Here is a 26,179-nt window from a genome sequence, read left to right on the forward strand (position 1 = left end):
TATCTAAGTGAAGGAGAGACATGAGGTAAGAGAAAAATGTCTCTCTCTCTATAAGTGAAAGAGTTAAAACAAACAATCATCCTTTACACTTTGTCTCATGATTTGCAGCCGATGTTAGGATAATGTAGCTTCTTTTCTTCAAGTGTTCTTTGATAGCAATCCCCAAATGTAAAGACAGGTGCTCTTATATAACTGTTAAATGATTGAATCAGGGCTCCTAGCCATGTTTGTTTTTTTTTTAATACATGTATTTAATGTATTTTTATATTACAGGTTTTACAAAAGCCTGTATTTTTAGATACAGGACTCCAAGGCCTGTATTTAAATTTTTACAGCATACTTTGAAAATTCTACACTTGGGGAAGTTGATGTATTTAATTGAAAGTAATCTAAGAATCTTTTTGGCAGAGTAGCGAATGTTTTAGCAGAGTGATCGGTCTTGAAATATTTGTGAGACTGCCTTAAAACTTTTTATCTCTTCGCAAGTCATCAGAAGTTCACCAAAAGTCTACCTTTTTCAACCGCTTTCCTTATGTGGGAATTTTTTAAAGTGAACAGAAAAGCATCACACTTGACTTCTGAGAAATTGTAAGGGTCCTTGAGAACAGGATTTATTCCCCTTTAGCAGGTACAGATCCCACCCCAATGCAGGGTGAGACTACATAGGGTGATTTTAGTGTGGTCTTTTTCCTATTTCCTTATGCCACAAAATCATTTTTCCACATACCCTGTGTAACTCCTACAAATGATTTTCAAGGGGTCTTTTGGCATGTGCAATTATTTATCATCAAATATTTGTAAATGAAAGTGCTGGGGATGAGACAGACTATAGACAGCTAATCTTAAAGCTACTCTGAATGACAGGCACAGAGGCAACACGGAATTTTCCAAAGGAGCAGAACGTCAGTCTGCAAAATTGCCTGTCCTAGCTTGATACAGGTCCTCACTGCTCAGAAATGAAGATGAAAATCATTTGCAAGGCATCCTAATAGAATCAGCAGCAGCTGCTTCACTGCGTGGAATTAATTAATGAATATATACATACATTCTTAAAAAAAAAAAGCAACAGTGATGATTTAAAGATTAACATGTCTAGAAAAAAAGTTTCAAGACTTATATGAGTACTTCCGAAGTCAGTATTTAAACCTATACAGATGTGCCTCTAGCTGCTGAAAAGCCAAACACAGTTTCCTGGGGAAATAAAGTCTCCTATCTCCTGGTCCTTAAGAGTAATTACCGGCTTTATTTTGAATTATTCGTGTCGAGGACAAAAGAAATAAGATGCATGTAAATACTTTAATTGCTGCTGTCAGCAAGTGAATGATTCAGGTTGTGTGTCGTGTGTCTGGACAACACTTGCCCAAACTCATGGCAGATGTCCATTTCGTGCTTTGCTCTGCTCTTCTTCTAGCAAACTAATGGGGTTTCTAAGTCTAATAGAGCTAAATGTACAAAGTGGGCTCTACTAGACAGTAAGGCTTTGGGGCGTGTCTTTCAGGGTGTATATTTTCGTTTTGTTTTGTTTTGTTTTGTTTTGTTTTTGAATGTGAAATATGTAATTTTCCAGGTACTATAAAAGGAGGTAATATTTTCTCCAGCTATAAATGAAGGAACAGAGGCCCAGGGAAATCCTGTGCTCACACTATAGATAGTACTTTCTGGGCAAACTGCCCCTATAGCTCCCCACACGCTTACACAACACTCAGTACAGCAAGACCTCTGAGCTTCTGTGACTAAGTTGCTAACTTACGCTTTTTTCCAAGTTTCTAACAAAGTGAAAATAATGAAAAAGTGCATATTTTCAAATTACTCTATGACAGGGATGGTATTCTCTTTCTTTGAATCATTTTTCAAATGTTAAGGGAGCTCCTTAGGTTGTCTCCATAAATGCTGAAACTGAGTTTACCTAATGAAATGAGTTATTACAGGTAGACTGCTTATAAAAAGAAAACTGGACACTTAGTGGCAAATCTGGACTCAAATCTCAAGTCTGTCACTTTTGCAAGCAAGTCACTTAATTTCTCTGGGGCTCAGTCTGTTCATCATTCAGAGGAAGAGATTGGATTTCCAGCTCCTCCAGCAACAGTGAGCTTGGCCCATATGGGTAGTCTTGGGTGAGGTTTGGGTGAGCTCCAGGGAGGGTGAATCTTCAAAGAAAATGAAGTTATTTGTCTATCCAATCTCCAGTGATGGCAGCGCCCTAAAGAAGGGCCCCTTCGTGTCTCCAGTACCATCCTTCATGAATGGCTTAGAAGAAAAGGGAACTTCCACAGAATAATGGGTCCATCTGCATATTCTTTAGAATCAGACCAGAATAGAGATTAAATTACAAGGCAAAGAGGATCCTTAGAGTCTTCAGAATCAATGCAGCCTTGTATATACCTGATAGAATCTCCATCAAGTTGGGATGACTATGAATTACAATCCCTCACTGGGGCCACGGGGTTGATCTTGTATCATGTATGTCCTGTGCCTCAGTGGAAGATCATGGACGTCTGTCTCACCATGACAGTGAGTTTAAAATAAAAATATAATAGAAAAATGGAAAATAAATAGAACTTGGATTTGGTAAGGTCTAGTGTCTTTTCTAGGTTTAGGTATTTTTGAAAGAACAAGAAGATGCAAAGCAAAATGAGAGTTTCTCCTGATCGTTTCCCAATGTGCACAAATATCCAATCATTATGGTGTATGCCTGAAACTACATAAATACATTTTTTAAAAAAAATTAAAATTTAAGAATCTCTGACCCAAAATTTGGCAAGTATCTCTTGCAGCCAAAAAAGCATTGTAGGTATATTTCACCTATTTATGTCGCTTCCTCTTTGAATCATGACCAGGTGGCTGCTATCTGGTTGGGTAGTGGTAGCTTCTTCTGGTTTTCATTTGAACAATCCTTAGGATGTAATCAAGAGAATAGTACATAATGTTGGAAATTAATGCTGAAGTCTGAATTGTGTCCATATTACATTTTTTGGCAAGTTGGGATTGTGGGACCTTGTAATAGGAAGCAACATCTTCTTTGTCTCTGAATATTCAGTCTATTCATTGTCAGCTACATTAACAGCCACCTAATATTTGCCAAAATAATACATGAAGCAAACATTTGTCAAAAGAAAGAACTTAGTTTTTACCTAAACTATCCTTAGGGTATAATCAAGAAAAGAATGTATAATGTTATAAATTAATACTGACATCTAAGTTACGTCAAGTGGGAACTTGTGGGACCATGTAATTAATAGTGAGTTCATGAAACTATTTTAACTCCTTTTCCTTCAAATTATAGGTTTTACAGAGAGTGTAGATGCTGCTATTTTTTGTTGGCTTTGATTTGTTTGCTGCTTATGAAGGTGCAGGCATATTTTAAGATTTTCATTTAAGAATAATTTTTTCATAGAAATTTAAGAGATTTACCATGACCAGAGCCCCTGGGTAATGTTGTTCCCTCCAAATGAAAGACTAAGGTCAAAATCCTTTTAAGTGCTTATATTAGTTTCCCAGGTGGCTTACACGACAGTAATCTATTGTCTTTCAGTTCTCGAAGCTCGAAGTCTGAAGTGGAGGTGTTGGCAGGATTGGTTCCTTCTGAGGCTATGAGGGAGACTTCTAGGCCCCTTGCCTGGCTTCTGGTGCTGTCTTGGCAACCTTTCTGCATACAGACCTATCTCCCTGATGTCTGCCTTCACATTCATATGGTCCTCTCCCTATCTGAAAGTCTATCTCTGCCCAAACTTCCCCTTTTTATAAAGATACCACTCATATTGAATTAGAGTGCACCCTAATGACCTCAACATAACTCATTCCATCTGCAATGAACCTACTTCCAAATAAGGTCAAATTCTGAGATATTGGGGGTTAGAATTTTAACATGTGAATTTGCAGGCAAGGAGGATACACTTCAACCCATAATAGAGATCATTTAATATGATAAAACTAAATAAAAAGAAAAAGTTAAGGCACAAAGAAAAACCTACATCCATGTTGCTCTATGAGCTGAAAACAAAGATTTAAGGTTATCACTTCTGGGTATGTTTTGGGAGAAGATGACCTTTGCATATAAAGCAGATGATTTGGTGTCACTACCGTGTGTATGCAGTCATGTATCTCTTCCTTAAGGAACTCAAATTTGTCCCTTGAATTTTACATGACCACATATGTCATTCATATATTGACCCATTGATGTGTAGATATTTATGAAAAACCTGCAGTGCTTAGCACTGTTCTGAGCACTACAGATACTATCAGATGTTGAAAGAGACTCTGGCCTGGCTTGTGCAACTTCTAGTCTGGGGGAGTAAGAGAAAATAATCAAGTAATCATGTCAGTATAAACAACTATTTGGACAATTATATAGAATGAACTAGGGGCTAGGGCTATGAGCAGGTATGAAAGGTGAATTTAAGCTCATGGGTCTGCTAAGAGAAGGGAAGTCAATGAAACCTACCCCAAAGAGATGATGTTTGAGGAGGGACCCAAAGGATCTAAAGCTGGGACCAGAGTGAAGAGAGAAGGGAACATTTCATTCAGGAGGGAACAGGAGTTCCAGAGGCCCAAAGGCATGAGAGAATGTGTGTTCAAAAACAAACGGAAAAATCAAACTTGAGTATGGCTGGAGTGCCAAGAGCTAGTGTGAGCAGAGTAGGAAATGAATGAGACAGGTTAAAGAGTCTTTATTTTAAGAGGATGGAAAACCACTGGAGGGTTTCCAGTAGACATGTGGCACAATCAGATTTGTATTTTTATAAATTATGCTGACTGCAGTGTTGAGAACGGACGAGAGCCAGGCTTCAGTGGTTGGCAAACTGTTGCAGAAGTCCAGCTGAGAGGAGACTGTGGCTTGTGCCGTAGCGGTCCTGGTAGTTATTGATAGATATCTTCAGTAGCTGTTTGGAAGTTGAAATGGGCAGGATATTGTGACTGAGCGGGGATAGGGATTAAGGATAAGAAAATCACCAGGGATGAATCTTAATTCCTAGTTCAAGAGTAGGAATGCTGACAAAAGATCAGTTTTGTGTGGAAAAACCATGGTTTTATATTTGAAAGTGTTGAGTTGGATATGGCTTTGAGATACTGCAATGCAGATAGTACATAGGCAGTCATAGACTTCCATCTGGTGCTCAGACTCAGGTCTTGGCCAGATGTATACATTCTGGGGTCGTCAGTGTATAGATGACAGAGCTCTGGCTGTGGGTGAGTTGTCACCTAGGGAGAGGAAATAGCATGAGAAGAGTCCCTAAAAATCATCTTTGAGACACTCCAACATTTAGTTCCCAGGCAAAAGAATGTATTTCAACAGGCAGAGCAGTAAAACAAAACTCAGGAGCCTCGGATGAGTAAAGCCATGAGAAAATGGTGGTTCAGGATGAAGGAGCCAAATGTTGCCTAGAAGTTGGCATGAGAGGTCAGATATTAGAGGTCAGATGAGAGGAGAACTGAAAGGACCCAGCGAACTCAGTGATGTGGAGTTACCTTGTGCCCTAACTGTTGCTACCTAAGTGGGATGATAGGTGAGAAAGCTGGAGCAAAGTCAGTTAGAGGCAGATTGGGGAGCAGAGAATGTATAAAGCTGGTAATGCATAAATGAACAGAGAAACTGGAAACTCGGAGGCCAGGGTAGGAGTTAGGAATGCTTGAAGTCCAGATTTGGGGGAGATGAAGAACATGCGGTGACAAGGGGAGGTAGTGAGGACACAAGTGGACAGGAAAAGATTGTTAAAAACAAGGAGAGGAATCAGTGGAAACCATCTTGTTAGATGGGCGGCCTGCATACTCTTGGGTGGACAGGCCCAAACGAGCCCAGAGAGGCAGGTGAGAGAGGTCAGGATGGCAGCAAGGAGAAGACAGGGTGACAGGCCACGTGGCATGAGCTTGACAAGAGTTGGGGTAAGGACGCGGCCAGGGAGGGTCAAGTCTCAGTGCCACCAGCAAACCTGGGTCACCCGGGTGGGAGAGAGGCAGCCCCCCTGGAGAAGGCTGCAGAGGAGGCAGCAGTCTGGGCACAGAGCAGGAGGTGGGACAGCAGGGGAACAGAGTCTGGAGAGTTTTATGGATTTCAGGGATCGATGCATAGGAAAGAACAAACCAAATGGTGAGGATGATAGCGCAGCAGAGGATGAATGCCTGAGAGCCAGGCTTTCACTTGACTCGAAATGATGAAAACAGGACTGCATGCAGCCATGTGGGCATCAGCTCTGCTGCTGTGAGTGGCCGGAGAACGTGTCCCACTCAGCCAGGTGACAATGGTGGTAAGTCAGATGGCAGCTAGCTGTGGCCTGGTGGATTCAGGTCAGCCAGGCACAGCCCACAGAAGTCTCCAGCTGGGCCACTAAAACTTCAGACACCATTATAGGAATGATTTTGTGCATACTGCTTTCATGGAGAAAAGGCGGGGGGCGGGGGGATGACTATCAAAGCCAAATATCAATTCTGCACAAATTCCAAGATAGTTGCTTTATACCAAATGGTTAAAATAACTTATTAATAGCTTGAATTATTCATTATTTTTAGCTGTTTTTACATCACGGAGCTATAGCCTAGAGCTGTACTTGAACAAAAAGCTACAAGATTTACCCGTTTGAAGTTATCAGAAATGGGGGAATGAGACGGTAATTTTTGAAGGTGTTGGAAAAATAGCCAACTTCTCACACACATACACACAACACTGAAGAGAAAGCTAGTTACTAACGTCCCATTAGTAAGACTTTTTTTCATTTTTATAATAAGTAATTAGCCAACCTCATTAGGCAATAATGAGAGCTAGTAATCACTTTTTTTTATTAGAGAAATTAGACTGGACTCATTTTCAAACCCCATTTAATGCATATGTCATAATGACTATGCAAAAGGCGTAAGTTGCTTAAGCCAAACGGTGTAAGTTTTGGTACTCCTCCGATCAAAAATAATGACTCCAGGTGGGCTGAAAGATAAGAGTTCCTTCCCTCAACTTGTGGGAGAACATTCTGTTTGTAAACCCTGAAGGGTTGAGTTGACATTGTAAACCAGACTCAATTTTGTTTGCTTGGATAGAGGATCTGAACAGGATGCATTTCATTATTGTAAGAGTTTGCCACCAGGAGCGGCAAGAGAAAGTACCATCCCTCCAGTTATATGTGTAGGATCTTGGGTTGGTTAAATTCTTTGTTGCATGCAAGAAACCCACAACTAAGTGTAGGGTTCCAAACACCTACTTGAGTGGATTCCTTTCAACTGTGTAATTTGATGAACCATGAACTGTCCTAGTTAATTTCTGCATTCTTCTGAAGATTTTCAAAAAAAAAAAAAAAAAGGCAACCTTTCATGGGAAATAAAATATCTGGCTTTATCTTCTACAAAACTCAGTAATTATAGTATGGCCCTATTAGGCCACGGGAGGATTAGGGGCTGGTGCCTTCTACTTACTTTCCAGATTCACTAACCCATGCATCGTGAATTTGCGAAACTTGATTAAGAGCTCACACCCAGACCATGCTTCTTTGATGCTTATGCTCTTTGCTGCCCAAAGAGTCACGATGTGAAGATCTTCACTGAATTGCATTGTAGGTGATCTCTTCATTTCCAGGGCTTTAAATACCATCTATATGCTAATGCCTTCCACACTTCAATCACTCACACCATCCTCTTCCCTGAGCTGGAAACTTCCATATCCAACTCGCTATTAACATCTCCCTTCCAATGATTCACACTCATCTCAGCCTTGGCATGACCTGACTTGCCCGACTCCCCCCTTGGCTATTGCAGTGAAGGGAACCACCATGCACCCACATATTGATGCAGAAAGCTCAGAAGCCTCTTGTCCCCTTTCTCCTTGCCCCCACATCTCTTGGAGTCTCATGAATCATCCAAGAGGGTGTATTTTAAAATTAAAAATGAGCACCTGTTCCTGCCATCCTTATGCCCTCCCCTGAATCGAACTTCTCAGCAGATCCAAACCACCAGCAGCTCTCCCTTTGCACTAGAGCAACTGCTCTTGGTCGGCCCCTCTATGTCCACACTGGCCTTTCCATTGACAACACACTAGCGTGTTTCATATTCTGAAATACACATCCGATCACCCCCGTGGGCTAATTCCCTGGTGGCTTCCCATCACCTTAGAAGGAAACATTGACTCCTCACAGGGTCTGCAGGCTCCTGAGCAGTCCAGCCCTTGCCCACCTCTGTGCATGTGACTTTGTCTGTGTTGCCCACTTCATCAGCCCCTCGGATGAATCTACTACTTACAGCTTTGAAGTCCTTCCCTCTGCCTGGGTTATCCTTCTCCCAAATCCTCAGTTGCTGTTTGTTCATCATTTGGTTTCCTGCTTAAATGCCACTTGCTCGGAGAAACCTTCCCCAACCACTCTCGTAAAATAGCTCCCGGTCTACCCCTGAGACCCACAATCTCTGCCACCCTGCTTGCTTTCCTTCATCATGCTTATCATTGTATGAGATCATATGATTTGTTTGTTTTCCATCTTCCCACTAGGACACGGGCAGAAGGAGCTTGACTTTGCTCGCTAATGGATCCTCAGTACCTGCATATAAGAGTAAAGTTTGAAAAAACAAAAAACAAAAAAAGAGTAAAGTTTGATAAATATTTGTTGAATGAAGGACAATAATATAATTCACCCACCGTAATTTTATTTTGAAGCTCTAAACATTAAGTTGACTCATGTCCCTGAAACAAGAAAATCTGATTTACTGTATTACCTCCTGCTTTCTCTACTCTCTGCTCTCCTTCAAACTATCCTGATCATGTTATCATTTCCATGTTGTGATAAATAATATTTATATTCACGAGTATTGTTGTAATAAACAATAGTGTTTACCTTCATTGAGTCTCTGAGTTGTTGAGAGAAAATTCTGCATTTGCATGGATTTGATATCTGCCACTGTTTCTTTTACCATATCTTTTACCAACTCTTGGCTGATAGAAGTTTATAATTTCATCATTTTTAAAAGAAATGAACCTGGGACACCTGGGTAGGCTCAGTGGTTGAGCAAATGCCTTTGGCTCAGGTCATGATCCCGGGGTCCTGGGCTCGAGTCTCACACATCGGGCTCCCCGCAGGGAGCCTGCTTCTTCCCCTGCCTGTGTCTCTGCCTCTCTTGTCTCTCATGAATAAATAAATAAAATCTTTTTAAAAAAAAGATTAAAAGAAATGATCCTGAGAATTAAAGTCCCAAAGGTATTGTTTGTTGGGAAATATGGACTTCCATCTGTGTAGCACTTGTTCTGGGTATAACAATTACTGCATCATACCTTCTTTCTGGAAAATTTTGCAGACCTGATTCTGTTATCTCCTGGTAAGAAGGTACTTCACCTAAGAGAACTCAGGCCACCTTGACTTCCTGTTCTTTTGTCTGGATACCCATAGAATTCTTTGATATCATTTTCCAGTAAATTCACTACAATATGCTCAGGTGTTTTTTTGTTGTTGTTGTTGTTTTGTTTTGTTTTTTTTATCAGTTTCTACAAGTATTCACTAGGACGTTTATGCTTTCTATAGATTTAATTCTCTTTTGAAAATATTTTCTTGTTATATTATGAATCTTTAAAAATGTCATCTGTGATTTCTAGTTCTATTTGCTGTCTTTCATTAGTCCTATTCCTTTATTAATATTAACTAACATGATTGTCCTTTTGAATTTCATTTTATTCATTTCATCTAGTTAGTGCTAGGTGCTTCTGATTATATTTTCAGTAGAGCCTATTTTTTCTTTTGTGCTGATTCTTAGGTGACTTTCATTTCTGTAATCTTATTTTTTTCTTCTATTTCTTTCCCAAGATCTATCAGCTCACTCTTCAGCTACTTCTATTGTTTTACCACCTCTTCCCAGAGTACTTCTACCACCTAACCCTTTCTTTGAGCTCTTGTTAGTTACAGGACATGTGGTTGTACATTTTATCTGCTTTGTAGCACTTCTTATCTGATATATGTTCTTTCTTTCCTTCCTTCCTTCCTTCCTTTCTTTCATTCTTTCTTTCTTTCTTTCTTTCTTTCTTTCTTTCTTTCTTTCTTTCTTCTTTCTTTCTTTTCTTTTCTTTTCTTTTCTTTCTCTCTTTTCCTTCCTTCTTTCTTTCCTTCCTTCCTTCCTTCCTTCCTTCCTTCCTTCCTTCCTTCCTTCCTTCCTCCTTTCTTTCTTTCTTTCTTTCTTTCTTTCTTTCTTTCTTTCTTTCTTTCTTTCTTTCTTTCTTTCTTCTTTCTTTCTTTCTCTCTCTCCCCTGCCCCCTGGCTTTCTGTTTCGTGTACTTAAAAAAGATGATAATTTAGGCATGTTTCCATAAGTCTCATGTTCCTCCTTTTTCATGTTCACTCATTGCATAGAGGAATTCTTTGTCCTGCTCCAGCTGTTTGCACAGAGAGAGTGTGGGGAAGGGACAGGATAGTACCTCAGGACAACACAGTTTGCAGTCTGTCCTGATGTCCCCGGTGTGTTCTTGGGTCTCTGCCCCGGGCATTGAATCCGCTCTGGGCTAGCTGTGCAAGATACCCAGGACAAGTTCTTGTGCAGCGATTGAGCTTTCACTTCTCTCCAGTTAGCAAAAACGTCATTTTAGGAAGTCTGTGTCCTGCACAAGCTCTCCTCCCCTTGGCCATGTGGATGGTCTGACTCCAGAAAATCTGTCACGGCTCCTAGTTCCTCATCCTGCCTTCTGCTCCCAGCTGCTCCTTGTCATACCAGGCATAGGGAAGCTGGGTCTACAGAACATGAAACTGGATCTTGTTGTTCCAAGTTGTTTTCCTCTTAGGATGCTACTACCTTGGTTAGGATATTTTTTTTTCTTTTGAGGACTTTTTTTTAATTTTTTTTTTATTGGAGTTCAATTTGCCAACATTTAGCATAACACCCACTGCTCATCCCACCAAGTGCCCCCCTCAGTGCCCATCACCCAGTCACCCCCAACCCCCGCTTATCTCCCTTTCCACCACCCCTTGTTTGTTTTCCAGAGTTAGGAGTCTCTCATGTTCTGTCTCCCTCACTGATATTTTCACTCACTTTCTCTCCTTTCCCTCTATTCCCTTTCACTAATTTTTATATTCCCCAAATGAATGAGACCATATGTTTATCCTTTTCCAATTGACTTATTTCACTCAGCATAATACCCTCCAGGTCCCTCCACGTCGAAGCAAATGGTGGGTATTTGTCGTTTCTAATGGCTGAGGAATATTCCATTGTATACATAGACCACATTGTCTTTATCCATTCATCTTTTGATGGACACCGAGGCTCCTTCCACAGTTTGGCTATTGTGGACATTGCTGCTAGAAACATCGGGGTGCAGGTGTCCCAGCGTTTCATTGCATCTGTATCTTTGAGGTAAATCCCCAACAGTGCAATTGCTGGGTTGTAAGGCAGGTCTATTTTTAACTCTTTGAGGAACCTCCACACAGTTTTCCAGAGTGGCTGCCCCAGTTCACATTCCCACCAACAGTGTAAGAGGGTTCCCTTTTCTCCGCATCCTCTCCAACATTTGTGGTTTCCTGCCTTGTTAATTTTTCCCATTCTCACTGGTGTGAGGTGGTATCTCATTGTGGTTTTGATTTGTATTTCCCTGATGGCCAGTGATGCAGAACATTTTCTCATGTGCTTGTTGGCCATGTCTATGTCTTCCTCTGTGAGATTTCTGTTCATGTCTTTTGCCCATTTCCGGATTGGATTGTTGGTTTCTCTGCTGTTGAGTTTAATAAGTTCTTTATAGATCTTGGACACTAGCCCTTTATCTGATAGGTCATTTGCAAATATCTTCTCCCATTCTGTAGGTTGTCTTTGAGTTTTGTTGAGTGTTTCTTTTGCTGTGCTAAAGCTTCTTATCTTGATGAAGTCCCAATAGTTCATTTTTGCTTTTGTTTCTCTTGGCTTCATGGATGTATCTTGCAAGAAGTTGCTGTGGCCAAGTTCATAAAGGGCGTTGCCTGTGTTCTCCGATTAGAAGGATTCTTAGCTTTTCCAGCTCTGCCCAAGTTCTACAGGGGCTACAGTCCTCCCTCTGTGCCCCCACCTCCTGCCCCTCTCACAATCTTTTTCTTCATAAGTTCTGGTATGTTCTTCAGGCATTTCCAAATGGCATTAAAAACAGAGTTTCTTTTTTAATAACAGCTTTATTGAAATGTAGTTCACATACTATATGACTTGTTTTAAATTATGTCATTTAATGGTTTTTGATATGTTCATACAGTTGTACAATCATCAATACAATCAATTTCACAACATTTTTGTCAACTCAAAAGGAAACTCTCATACCATTTGGTAGCCATCCCCTATTCACCCCAACTCAGCTCTAAGCCACTAGTAATCTACTTTTTGCCTCTGCAGACATGTGTATCCTGGACATTGCAGATAAGTAGAATCATACAATATTTGGCCTTTTGTCTAACTTTTTTTACTAAGCAGATTCTTTTCAAAGTTCACGCATGTCATAATATGTCAGAACTTTATTTTTATTGCTGAATTATATATCAATGTATGAATATACCACATTTTATTTAGTTCATCAGTTGATGGACAGTTGGTTTGTTTTTGCTTTTGAGCTGTTATTTTTTTTTTTATTTATTCATGATAGTCACAGAGAGAGAGAGAGGCAGAGACACAGGCAGAGGGAGAAGCAGGCTCCATGCACTGGGAGCCCGACGTGGGATTCGATCCCGGGTCTCCAGGATCGCGCCCTGGGCCAAAGGCAGGCGCCAAACCGCTGCGCCACCCAGGGATCCCTGCTTTTGAGCTGTTATTAACAACATTTCTATGAACATATGTGTACAAGGATTTCTGTGGACACATGTTTTCAGTTTTCTTGGATCTATACCAATAAGGCAAATTGCAAAGTCAAAATTATAATTCTCCTTTTTACATTTTGAGGAATGCTAGACTGTTTTCCAAACTGGCTGCACCATCTTACATCCCTACCAACATTATATGAAGGTTCCAGTTTCTTCACATTTTGCCAATACTTGTTACTGTCCTTGTTGTTTTTCTTTTTTAGTTGTGGTTCTCCTGATGAATACGAAGTGGGTATCTGTAGTATTTATTTTTGTTTCTCTGATGAAGTGATGTTGAGCATCTCATCATTTGCTTATTGTCCATGTACATATCTTGTTTGGAGAAATTTCTATTCCAATCCTCTGCCTATTTTTTAAGTTGGGCTATTTGTCTTTTTATTATTGAGTTGTAAGAGTTCTTTATGTATCATAAATAAAAGTCCTTTATCAGATATATGGTTTTCAAAAACTTTCTCCTTTCCATGGGTTCTCTTCCTTTCATAATGGGATCATTTAAAGAACAAAAAAATGGTCATTTTTATGATGTGCAGTTTGTCTATTTTCCATTTTATTACCTGTGCTTTGAGTGTCATATCTTTGACACCATTGCCTAATCCAGAGTCACAAAGATTTATGCCATAGCTTCTTCTAAAAATGTAATAGTATTAGCTCTTATATTTATGTCTCTGATCAACTTTAATTCATTTTTATATATAGTCTGAGGTGGGAGTCCAACTTCATTTTTTTGCATGTAGATACATTTGTCCATTTACTGAAAAGACCATTCTTCCCCCAATTAAATTGTTTGGCATCAGTTGACTATAAATGTGCCATGCTGAAAATCTTCAGTAAGATGTTAAATTGAAGTGGCAAGAACAGACATCCTCATTTTTGTTTCTGACTTTAGGAGAAGAGCATTCAGTCTTCTACCATTGAGTATAATGTTAGCTGTGGTTATTTTCTTCATTTTCTCCTTTATCAGTTTGAAGAAGTTGCTTTCTATTCCTAGTTTGTTGAGTGTTTTTATCATGAAAGTGTGTTGAATTGTGTTAAATGCTTTTGCCACATTTATTGAGACAGCAGTGTGATTTTAGTCCTAACCTATTGATCTGATATATTCATCGAGTTTTGGAGATTAAACCAACTTTGTAAATCCAGCTCATTCATAATGCATGATCCTTTTTTATATTGCTGGATGTGGTTTGCTAACATTTCATTGAAATTTTTTGCATCTAATTCTTAGGAGATAGATCTGTGGTTCTGTTTTTTAATGATGTCTTTTTCTGGCTTTGGTACGAGGGTAAGACTAACCACATAGTATTAGGAAGTGTTTCCTCCTCTTCTATTTTGTGGAAGATTTTGTGAAGAATTCCTATTAGTTATTCCTTAAGTGTTTTATAGAATCACCAGTGAATCCATCTGGGTGTGGACCTTTCTTTGTGGGTAATTTCTAAAAGACATACTAGTCCTTATTTGCTATAGGTTATTGAGACATTTTGGTAGTTTTGTCTTTCTAAGAACTTGTCCATTGCATCTTACTTAATTAGTTGACATATAGTTGTTTGGAGTGTTCCCTTATTATCCTTTTTGTTTCTGTGAGGTCTATAGTAACGTCCCATATTTCATTCCTGACTTTAATAATTTGAATATATTCTGTCCCCCTGCCTTGGTTCAGTCTACTTCAAGGTTTGTCAATTTTACTGGTCTTTTCAGAGAACCAATTTTGGGTTTTGTTGATTGTCTATTGTTGTTCTCTGTTTTGTTTATCTCCACTCCTATATCATTTCCTTCCAATTCTTACCCAAGGTTTAGCTTTCTTGTCTTTTTTTCAGTGTGTTAAGATACTGTTTGCATGATCTATCTTTTCCATCTGTTACTTTCAACCCATATATATTTTTTAATCTAAAGGATATCTCCTAGAGAGAGCATAGAGTTAGATGTTATTTTTTTTTCATCCAGTCTGATAATCTCTACCTTTTGGATTGTTCAACCCTTTCAATTTTAATCTTATTACTAATATAGTTTGATTTATGCCTGCCATTTTACTTTCTGTTTTCTATCTTCTCATGTCTTTTATATTCCTCTGTGCTTTCTTTGCTGTTTTCACTGCATTTAGCAAATATTTTCTGGTGTTTTTTAATTTCTAATTTTCTTTCTTGGCATTGGTTGATTTCAGGAAGCAAGGAGAAGCAGAGGCCTTTACTCACGTATTTTAAACCAGAAGTTCTCTATTCCAGGTCTGTGTTTCAGAATATGGTGCAACACCCATGGTGGATATTTGTGAGTTTCATCACAAATCCTTCCCTCTTGGACATCTTTTCAGTTTGGTTCAGTGACTGAGTTGGGGGGTGCTAGTAAGGAAATCTGGACTTTTGTCATAGCTGTTATTAACCAATTGTATGATCATAGGATAGTCAGTATTTCTCTTGGACTGATTTTCTTAAGTGTAAAATGAAAGAGAAATTGAGTTAGATTTTATTTAATATTCCTTTTGATACCAGTATGTTAAAATTGTAGGAATACAATGATTATATGACCCTTAATACCTAAGCATATGAACCAGGTAGAGTCAGACCTTTTGTCTCTTAGGTTAGGCAATCTTATCTACAGCTGAAGTGACCTGGGGCACAAGATTTAACTAGATTTATATCATAGTAAAATAATTATTTGTTTTACGCCACTGAGCAGTATCCCACAGACCATCCCCTTATGTGTGAACAATCATAACATAAGGATGGGAGGAAATACACACTTTGAAATGATCATTACTATAAGGCAGTCCAGGAAGCCTCATTAGTATAAGCGCTTTGTGTCCTATACCCATGTCCAATTATTTTGTAAAGATATTTTGTTAGCGAATCCATTATCCATTGGTTATCTACAGTATGTATACTTCTCAATGGTGACTTATGTGCTATTTTATATACTAAGAAGACATGATCTCTACTCTAATAGGTCCCACTTGAAAATGAAAGGGAGAATAAATGCAGAGAGACACTTTTAATTATTAATGACAATGGAAGGGAGCTTTAGCACAAATAATTCCAAAGACATTTCTATTTGGCTTGGAATTTTAATATGATTTTTGACAGATCTATTTACCTAATTATATTTTATCTAGGATGGTATTAAAATGAGCTTCTATTCTCTAAGCACTTACCAACAGTGTGGTAGAAGCCCTGGCTACAAAGCATGTTGGTTACAGCAGGAAACTGGTCCAGGATTGAAAAATGTTTTGTGAATTATCCATAACAAGGAAAACCTTCATGTAGATAACCAACAATCGAATATACATAAAACCACAGATGACAAAAAAACAAACAAACTTTTCTATAACTGAGCACAGCTGGGCAAGGATACACAAAGGCGCTGGAGGGGATGCATGGGGTGACTGGAGCCAAGATGATGAGTCTGTAAAAGCTTCGTGCTGATGCCCTCCTGCAGCACATTTCTTTAACATCTTTAAAAATGTTCCTGGTCCAGCTGTTTCATGGAACAATGTAGACTTTTATGACCTCTCTTTGTGAGTCTCATTCATTCATTTACTACTATGAATAAAGAGTGGATCTCAGACAACTGAGTGTTCCAGTTACTTACTGATCAAAATCATGGAAATATTTTCAATAATTTAATAGATTAAAGGATACAGAAATATCTCGATATGTATATTTTCAGGCTTATCTGTCCACCAGTGTCAGTCCCACCCTCATCCCTGTTGTTACTTGCTCTAAGTTGCAAATCCTCTCTTCCTATTTACAATTCTAGTTGAAGGAGCACTCATTTCATCTCCATAATTACTTTTGTAAGAAATTATCTCAGTAAGACACCTAAACTTACCCAAGATCATATTGTATTATATTATACATGCATTATATTGATCATGTATTATATTGTATTAGTCTTTAATCCTTTGGAGCGATTTCTCAATTTACTTTACTGTTTCATGAAAACTTATTCAGTTTAGTATTTTGCATTTCAAATTCCCTTAAAGTCAACCAAATATGTTCTTATTGACCAACAGTGAATAGGGTATTTAACAATAGGTGATACTTGATTTAATGCATGTACGCAGTCAAACCATATGAAAACATTTTCATTTTTAAGCTGTTTGATAATAACCATTCTATGAGAGCATTCCCCCAAATATGTTCTGCAGAACATTGCTTAATATATATTTTGTCAAAATAAGTTTGGGAAACATTAAGTAAAACAAAGTTAAACAGGTTTGATTATGTTAGGACTCATTAGAGATCTGGGTAGGCTAGTGTAAATTATGAATCTCCAGGAAAAGAATATAATGCAATGTCCTGACATTTTTCTTTTTTTTTATATAAATTTATTTTTATTGGTGTTCAATTTGCCAACATATAGAATAACACCCAGTGCTCATCCCGTCAAGTGCCCCCCTCAGTGCCCGTCACCCAGTCACCCCCACCCCCCGCCCACCTCCCCTTCCACCACCCCTAGTTCGTTTCCCAGAGTTAGGAGCCTCTCATGTTCTGTCTCCCTTTCTGATATTTCCCACTCATTTTTTCTCCTTTCCCCTTTATTCCCTTTCACTATTTTTTATATTCCCCAAATGAATGAGACCCTATAATGTTTGTCCTTCTCCAATTGACTTATTTCACTCAGCATAATACCCTCCAGTTCCATCCACGTCGAAGCAAATGGTGGGTATTTGTCTTTTCTAATGGCTGAGTAATATTTCATTGTACACATAGACCACATCTTCTTTATCCATTCATCTGTCAATGGACACCGAGGCTCCTTCCACAGTGTGGCTATTGTGGACATTGCTGCTAGAAACCTCGGGGTGCAGGTGTCCCAGCGTTTCACTGCATCTGTATCTCTGGGGTAAATCCCCAGCAGTGCAATTGCTGGGTCGTAGGGCAGATCTATTTTTAATTCTTTGAGGAACCTCCACACAGTTTTCCAGAGTGGCTGCACCAGTTTTGTCCTGATATTTTTCATTGAGCATCTAGTAGGACTGGTGTTTTGAAAAATACCTTTGAGCGATGTCCTGACATAAATTTATAAAGGGGAAGAGATAAATATTTGGACTGTGCAGACTAGCTCTTGTTTACTACTTTTATTTCCAGATGGTACAAAAACTCCTTATCAAAATTTTAACATCAAACCAATAGACTGGGAATTTCAATCCAAACTGAAGAATATGATAATAACAGAAAGCAGTAATATAAGTCTTGGGTGCCTATAATTATCCTTCAAAGAGCATTATGCCAGCACTCTGATACAGTGTTAACCCTGACAGTTCTTTTTTTCTTTTTTGTAATGCAAGTGCCTGATTTAAGCTTTGATTGCCTTCAAAGAGGTACCCATTTCAAAGACAGTTATCTAGAATAAATACATTGCCAGCCACCTAACCAGATAAACAGCCAGACCCCTTCCCCCAATGAGGCTCCTTTAGCTTAGAATTTTGGCTGATTTTGATAACTGACCATTTGGGCCACTTGTCTTTTCTCTTCCCTGTGCTTTAAATTCCTTCTCTTATAATTTAAATTTACTAATAAGGAGTGAACTTAGAAACCTTAGGCTCCCATCTTTGACTCCCATACAAATAGAACCCCCAGCCTGTGTGTGGACTCTCTCTACCCCTAACCTCATTGTGTGGCCCCAGGTCTACTGTGTAATTTCTAAGTCTCATAAGTAATAAACCTCTATTTTTTTCAAAATTTTCTGGTGGTTGTTATTGAAGGACATCTTGCAATTACAATAAGAACCACAGGGACACCTGGTTGGGTCAGTCAGTTAAGCATCCAACTCTTGATTTCAGCTCAGGTCATGATCTGGGTTGGGCTCTGCTCTCAGTGGGGAGTCTGCTTGATCTTCTCCCTCTCTCTCTCCTTCTGCCCCTCCCTGCCCAATGCTCATGCTCACTCACTCACACTCCTTCTCTTTCAAATAAATAAATAAATCTTTTTGGTTTAAGAGCCACAAAAAGTGGTCCAGCCACAACATTGGTTATTGATAGGCCAAGACCATCACAAAGCAACTAATATAAGTATTTTTAAAGTATTTCTGACACTATCCAGGCAATATAGCTGTAACTTCTCTTTCTACATAGAAAACAAAATGCTAAGCTACTTATAAGCTAGTAAGACCTACAGATAATGTACAATGTGTTCTTTTAGACAGTATTGACCATACTTCTACCAAGGAGATTGTTGCACAAAACACTTAATTTTACAGAGGTTTTTTAAGATCAATAGTACAAATTTGATTAGGTTTGGCAAAAGGAATATGAATATTCCAGTAATATATTATATTATTTTCTCTTGTGAGTGCCAGCCAATAAAGAAATAGATCTAAATATAGTACCAGCTTTATTACTGGGTTAATTAGCATAGTTTTGCCTATAAGGAATGGAAATTACCAAGTAAAATTGGCTTAAAAAATAAAGCAATTTACCACCTCACATAACAAGTTCATAGGGAGATCTTCTCCAGGATATCAGGGCTTCGGCACTAATCTTCAGTTATCCTCTTGTTTCTGTCCTCCTCTACATGCTGGCTTCATCCTTATGCTGGGAGTAAAAGGGCTATGTTAGTTACAAGTATGATTTCTAGACACAAAAACATCCAAAGGAAAAAGAAAGCCTTATTTCTTACTTAGGAGTAAGCAGATTTTTCATGGAAGCCCCTACTAATTGTCCCTCACATGTCATTGGCCAGAAATGGGTCACATGCCATTCCTAAATCCTGGCAAGGGGTAATGGGATTACTGTGATTGGTTTAGACAAATCAGTATTCTGGACCTGTAGATAAAGTCACCTTTTCTTCAGCTGCTTGGGAGAAATAGATTTTTGGAAGGGAAGAAAAAGGGAGAGGAGAAATGAATATCGAATTGTAATCAAGAGTATCTGCTCTATAACCCAACATAGGGGATCCCTGGGAAAGTTAAGTAGCGTTTTCTACTCGTTTGCTTCCTTCTACATTGCACTAACTTGCCTCCGCAGCAGGCAAAGAAAACAAAAGTGATGGTAAGCCTGTTGGTGTTGACTCTTGCTCATGTGCCTACCACATGCCAAAGCAGCCAATGTGTAATTCCAACTTTTCCCACAAATCCATGTGCCAGGCAATAGGAGAGAGGGAGAGATCCGGGAGGGATAAAAAGAGGAACAAGAAGATTATTTTGCTCTTAGCTCACCCATATAAGTCATTTCTCCCCAGGGAAGAACAAGTGAAAGAATGGAAAGAGTGGTAGATATTTACTTCCTGTTTACTTCCCAGGATGTGTTGGCAGAATTTTTTCCACTAATTAGTGGAAACTCTAGAATAAAAGCCACAGGCTTTCTCAGTCATGAGGAAAGTAGCTACCATCAGCAGTCTTGTAGGCATTCATTCACCTTGTAATCATGTAGTAATTCCTCATTGTTACCATGCAGGGAACTAAGTACTGGATGAGCACCGTGAAGAAGACATGGCCCCAGCCCTACAAGGGCCCCATGCTCTCTGTCTCCATTATGACATAACAAGTAAATAAATTCATGAAAACACTCCAGTATTTTAATCTATAAAGTCCTGTAGATAAAACAAGGCAAGAGATATTTTTCCAGGCAGCCTGGGTGGCTCAGTGGTTTAGCACCGACTTCGGCCCAGGTTGTAATCCTAGAGACCTGGGATCAAGTCCCTCATCGAGCTCCCTACATGGAGCCTGCTTCTCCCTCTGCCTGTCTCTCTCTCTCTCTCTCTCTCATGAATAAATAAATAAAAAAGAGAGAGAGAGAGATTTTTCCTACCTACCCAATAAGTCCAAAAAGACTTTATGAAATAATAGTTTAGGATTTGGGAAGATGGATAAGTTGTCATTAGAATTTCAGACAATGCAAAGATCCTGAACCAAGCATGGATACGCGGAACAGAGGTTGTGTTCAGGGAGATGTGGGTAGACTTCTGTGGTTCAGAGATGATGCCCACAGTTGGATGGATCCCCGAGGCAGAAAAGGGAGGTCAGGGTCAGGTTATGGTGGGTTTTAACCAGTCAGGATTATGCTTGAGGCACAATACTGCTTTCTTCTCTCCACCCTGATCTTTTCAGTGAAATCTTTCAGTGGAACTTTTATACCAAATGATGTATGCAGTGAGAAAAAATAATTAACAGACTTTCGCCATGGCACTTGAGGATGGGTACGAAAGAAATGGAACACATAAATTCTTCACACAACAAATACATAGAATGTGCCAAAATTAAATTAGATAATAATATAAGACAATGAGGCAATAGTGCCATTGATTGTGGCAGTTTTTTCGCTCCATTTTTGGAGCCAATAGCACCTAATTTTGACTATCCTCTGGAGTGTCTAATTCAATCATGCTGTCATCAAATATTTATTGTATGCTATGTGCTAGATAAAAAATCTTCATCATTGAGGGCAGATTTGATTTGGGGAACCCGCCCAAAGTCATTTGTATCCAAGTCGGCTGAATAAGGTGGCCCATCAGAAAAAGGAATGTCATTGTAGGCGAAAACTGGTGCAAACATGAAAGCAGATTTTCTTTTCCTCGTCTGCCCTGCAAACTGCGAAGCATAAAATGAGAGCTGTAAATTCAAGGCCCTTTCCAAAGAGAAAAGCATCTTTAGCAATGGCAGCATCACTGAAAAAAAAAAAAGTGTCAGTAACTTCCTGCTGAGCCTGCTTTGAAGGATGCGCTTCATTTTGATGTCTGAGGTTCCCTGCGCTTATTCCAGTGAGCCTCCAGACACCTTAGCAACACCTCAGCTCTCCTTCCAATAGCACATGGAAGACACAATATTGCCCAGCAGTTTCGAAGGGCTCTCAACCCATTGCGGTGTGCAGCCACTGAGAAAGATCTTTAGGAAGCTTTGGACTGAGCACGGCCCTTCAAAGCAAATATTGGAGGACAAAATGGTATATACAGAGTCTGGGATATGTGCTTCATATCACCTCAAAGAAGGGTTCCAAATCAGAATTAAGTTTCATACAAAGGGTGCTCAAAAATAGAGAGGATATTATGTCTTATTATCCTGTATTGTAAATATTTATATATTAATACACAATCATAATTTATAAGCATGTCACATATTTGCATGGTAAATAGGTACACAGCCTTTGGCAGCATCTATGGAGTTGCTCAACATCCCCCCGACCCCCGAGAAGGAACATGTATCAGTGACTGTTCACTTCTCCAAACCATTACTCACTTCAGATAGGAAGGAATAATCACTATTTGGAAGCAGCAGCAGCAGCAGTAGTAGTAAAAATAATAATAGTTTAGATAATTGAAATGAAAACAAGGAAGTGATACCAACAGAATAGTAAATGAACAAGAGAAAAACCTTAGGGTAGTGGCAATTAGTGAAATGGCTTCAAGGGAAAGGGCTCTAAGGCACATCCCTTTAGTTATATGAGGGAAAGAGGCCAGACTGGTTTAGACACATTTTTAGTGAGAACTCCAGAGATAGAGCACCCTGTCCGTGTGGCATGTCCATTCTTCCCTCTCTTTATTTTTTTTTTAATTTTTATTTATTTATGATAGTCACAGAGAGAGAGAGAGAGGCAGAGACACAGGCAGAGGGAGAAGCAGGCTCCATGCACCGGGAGCCCGACGTGGGATTCGATCCCGGGTCTCCAGGATCGCGCCCTGGGCCAAAGGCAGGCGCCAAACCGCTGCGCCACCCAGGGATCCCTCTTCCCTCTCTTTAGCGAGGATTAGCCCCCCACAAAATCTGCACCCGAAGGACTGAGATCTCTAGCCCCGCATTCAGTCCAGTGTTTCTCAGCCTGGAGCCAGATTCTGCTGTCGGGCATAGGATGCTGGTGTGCACATCCCTGCATTTGTATCTGCAGAGGGGCAGCCAGCAGACTTGGGTACTGATGGGGCTACACCCCGTGGGTCTCTCTTGCCCTTGGACCCGCTGGTGGCATGGTCCCAGGCTCACATAGACGGGTCCCTCCAGTAAAGGGTTAGAAGCCATGAGCTGTGCCTGGGCAGAGGCGCCACTCTTGTTCTTCAGGAGCATCTCATTGTCATTGCGAACGGTCACCTCATTGGAGATCTGCTGACCTTGGAGAGAGCAAATACATTTCAGCTCTCCAAAGGCAGGGATGACAGCAAACAAAGGACAGCTTGGCTTTACTCTGCGGTGCCAGAGGGAAGTCTCCACCTGGTTCTGGAAGGAATCTGTCTCATTTCAGTTCACTTCATCTAGTTCCCACGTCTTGGCCTGTTTTGAGGCTGTCAGCTGGAGGCCAATTACTGCCATTTAGAGAAGTGGATGTTTTAATGTGAATATTTGTCTGCAGGAATCGCATGGAGATCACCGCTTCATCTTGCAGAAACCCTGTGTTAATACCCAGTAATCTGGCCCAGTGCTTTCCCCACAACAGCGAAACGAATCAAATTCATTCCCCCTATTGCCTGGATTTAATTTCTTTGACTCATTTACATGTCAGCTTTTTTAAGTTTAAGTGAGAATATGAATTTGGGTCTCTGCGAGGCTCATGGCACTTTTCGCTGTGTTCTTAACAATATAAGATAATACAAGGCAGGAGTGCCACTGCTTGGGGTCAATTTTTCTGAATTGCTGAGGTTTATTTCCAGCCCATTTTAGTTGAATTCTGATGCAATCTAGTTCCAAATTAGGCATCTAGATCTTTACAAGTACCAGAGACACATACTTAGGAACCTGCCAGATATATAAAGGCATTCACTAATGTTTCTCAGGGATATATATAAATAATATTCATGACTGTTTCTCAGGGATATATTATATATATGGTCTACATATGTATAATGATGTTTCCATAAATTGATAACTTGACAGATTCTCTAAGTGTCGAACTGTCCTTGGTTTAAAAAAATCTGTTAATGATAGTTGGTGGCCATGTCTACTTGACCAGGATGTTCCCACTAAGAAATGTACAGTCACACACTGGAAATTCTATTCCTCATCCTGGTCCATCTTTGGGTCAGTGAAACACTACCCCACAGTTTGAAATCTCATCCATTTACGGCCCCCCAAAACCTCCTGGAGATTTCATGTTGCATGTAGGATAAAATGTAGGAGCCCTGAGCATGACCTCCGAAGCACTTCCCACCCTCCTGTCTTAGCTCCTCTAACAGCACGCCCACCCTGTGCTCTGTCCCAGCTGCCTTTTCCCTGCTCATCCACTAGCATCTCCTCTCATAAGCTGACTGTCCTCAGCAGCACCACAGAAATCCAAGACCCGGATTTTCCTCTTGGTTAGACCTTTTGTGCTGGTACTCATGCCTTCCGAAGCTTCCCCTCGGTGGTAATGAAAAATAATCCAAAGCCGTTCTTGATTAATTGGCTGAAACTTACAGAGGATGCATTTTAAGTCTCCACTGTGCTCCCAGGACACTTAGTCATTCTGTCCATCCATGCATCCATCTGTCAATCAATCAAGTGCTGTGTTCCAGAAAAGTACGTTTTAGCCTAGTACTTAATCACATTCTAGAGATTATATTTCTTTAGCAAGCATCTGTTATGTACTGAAATACGAGTTATTGGTCTCTGTACATAGGTAGTTGAGTTTAGTGGGTAAGAGAAGCCAATAAACAGATTAGAATATGATGGAAGAATATATAAGGGTTTTTAGGAACATAAACAAGGGGCCCCTAACACACTCTGGTTGTTAATGTGGGAGTCAGAACAGTTTCTCTAAGAGCTGATTTGAGCTAAGTGTTAAATCACAAATAGGAGATACTTGATTTCTAAAGAAGTCTTATCATACTCTCATTGATGCCCCCTTATCACTTTGCCAGTCACATAGAGAGTGCTCAAAAAGTGTTTGATTCATTCTTTAGTAATTTATTCACTTGTCCTGTATGGAAGAGAGAGAGAAAGAGAGAGAGAGAGAGAGAGAGAGAGAGAACTGAGACTTCGGTTAAGTGGCTATAGATAAATTTGGGGTGGACATGTCTGTGATGTTGATAGTAAATCTCTCGGGGCACCTCAATTTTCCTCCAAATGCCCCCCTTTCTGTGTGATGTCCCACTGGCATGGGCCTCTCCATGTGGCCTCTTCTTGTCAGAAATTCTGGATCTCCTTACAGCTCGTTGGCTAAGATCCATGGGAGTGAAGGCGGAAGCTACTGAGACTCATACTGTTTGGGACCCTGATGGGCACAGCAATGGCTCTGCATCATGGAGCTCAGCAGAGAAAGTCACGGGCTGCCCATAGTCATGGAGGAGATGTGGATCCCATCTGTCCTGCACGTTGGGGGATAAGGAATTGCTGATGGCCATCTTTGGAGACTATCTACTGCATTTCCTCCTCTTCCCATCACCTTATGCTTTACACCCCGCCCCCAGTACTGCAATGTGTATATTAGAACTTCTTCAGTATATTTCTCATAAATAGGTTATTGTTGATGACTCTTGCCTATCCCCAACTCCTGTTTTCATCCTATGATTCTCCCTACATCTTGGAACTAATGTCTGCACTTCCAATATTATTTCCTTGTTTGGTGGTACAATTTATGGCCGCATAAAAATGCTGCCAGAACACAACTTATTTGTTAACAGGATTAACAGTAATGTGTAATTCTTCCCCAATCTTCAAGACTCAGTTATATCCGACTTCTTCCATAAACTCTTTATTGATCCTCCTGAAAAAGATGGAATTTCTCTCTTTCTAAGATTCATAGCAATGTACTTCTGGAACTTATAGCCTGGTTTCAATTATGATTAGATATGGGCATGCCTTATCTTTCTAATAATATAGAAAACTCAGAGACAAGTGGTAGGACCTACTTGTTTTTTAATTCCCCAAACACCATATCATTTTTTGTTTTCTTTTTCTCATTTGGAACTTCAGCTGAAGTTTCTTTCATCAATTATCGGCTCTTTGCCTCACAATTTTATTTTTGCTCCATATTGCTTTCTGGTACTTTATGCCATGATTTGTGTAGATATTGAACACAATTAGATGCTGTCAGCGAGGAAATCTACATTACAGAGATAGACTTAATTTTCCTCAGTTTTTTGAAAAGTGTTGACCATATACAAGATCTTCCTGCTTAGGTTAGAATGCAGAGCACCCTCACTCCATCTGGTTCTGATCCAGCACAGTCACATTTAGATTTCTGAGTCAAGGTGTCAAGTATTATCAGGAACTGCTGGTCTTGTTTTCAGTGGACATTTGTAAATGTGACTGAGCTGGCTCATTCCATCCTGCTCCATTTTTTTACTCAATGCACGCTTAAAAACACAATGCACGCAGTTGCTGGAAAATATTATTTTATAGCACTGCTCTCCATGGCAAGTGCCAACTATTTCTAAAATGTAATTCTTGAGTTCCTCTTCTTAAATAAACATTATTTGGTTAATTTTCAGAAAACTTTCAACCAGACCATACTACAATAAAATCTTCCAGCACTTTGGAAGCATGTTATTTTGGAAGATTACACAACTGTGGGGTGCAGAGTAGAGAATATAGACTTG

At 39.8% G+C, this 26,179-nt stretch overlaps 1 protein-coding gene across 6 annotated transcripts in view; it reads left to right on the forward strand.

Moving 5' to 3' along the window:
• Positions 1-26,179, forward strand: part of CNTNAP2 (contactin associated protein 2) — a 1,978,697-nt gene that overhangs the window by 1,446,603 nt on the left and 505,915 nt on the right. The gene's annotated exons all lie outside the window — the stretch shown is intronic.

Source organism: Canis aureus, chromosome 15 (assembly GCF_053574225.1).
Source record: "Canis aureus isolate CA01 chromosome 15, VMU_Caureus_v.1.0, whole genome shotgun sequence".
NCBI lineage: Eukaryota > Metazoa > Chordata > Mammalia > Carnivora > Canidae > Canis > Canis aureus.